The 280-nt window shown below is 49.3% G+C and overlaps 1 long non-coding RNA gene across 1 annotated transcript in view; it reads right to left on the bottom strand.

The window, feature by feature from the left end:
* The window catches only part of LOC116702617 (uncharacterized), a 36,845-nt gene that overhangs the window by 288 nt on the left and 36,277 nt on the right, over nt 1-280 (bottom strand). The gene's annotated exons all lie outside the window — the stretch shown is intronic.

The raw sequence follows: 280 nt of genomic DNA, 5'->3' as shown, positions 1-280 counted from the left end.
GATTCGTAGAAGATCAGGTTGCCTTTCTGCAGCTGCTCAAAAGCCAGTTTTCCCAGAGTCTCAATGATCTTCCTGCTCTCTGGACACCAGTGTGGATCTGTCTCAGCTCCTCCATCATACTTGATGTTTTTCACTTTGGACTGAACCACCAGGAAGTGGATGTACATCTCAGTTAGGGTCTTGGGCAGCTCTCCTCCCTCTCTGGTCTTCAACACGTCCTCTAGAACTGTAGCAGTGATCCAGCAGAAGACTGGGATGTGACACATGATGTGGAGGCTTC

This window comes from Etheostoma spectabile, chromosome 15, assembly GCF_008692095.1.
Source record: "Etheostoma spectabile isolate EspeVRDwgs_2016 chromosome 15, UIUC_Espe_1.0, whole genome shotgun sequence".
NCBI classification, from domain to species: Eukaryota; Metazoa; Chordata; class Actinopteri; order Perciformes; family Percidae; genus Etheostoma; species Etheostoma spectabile.
The sequence above is the reverse complement of the archived record's forward strand: the minus strand, read 5'-3'. Positions and strand labels throughout refer to the sequence as shown.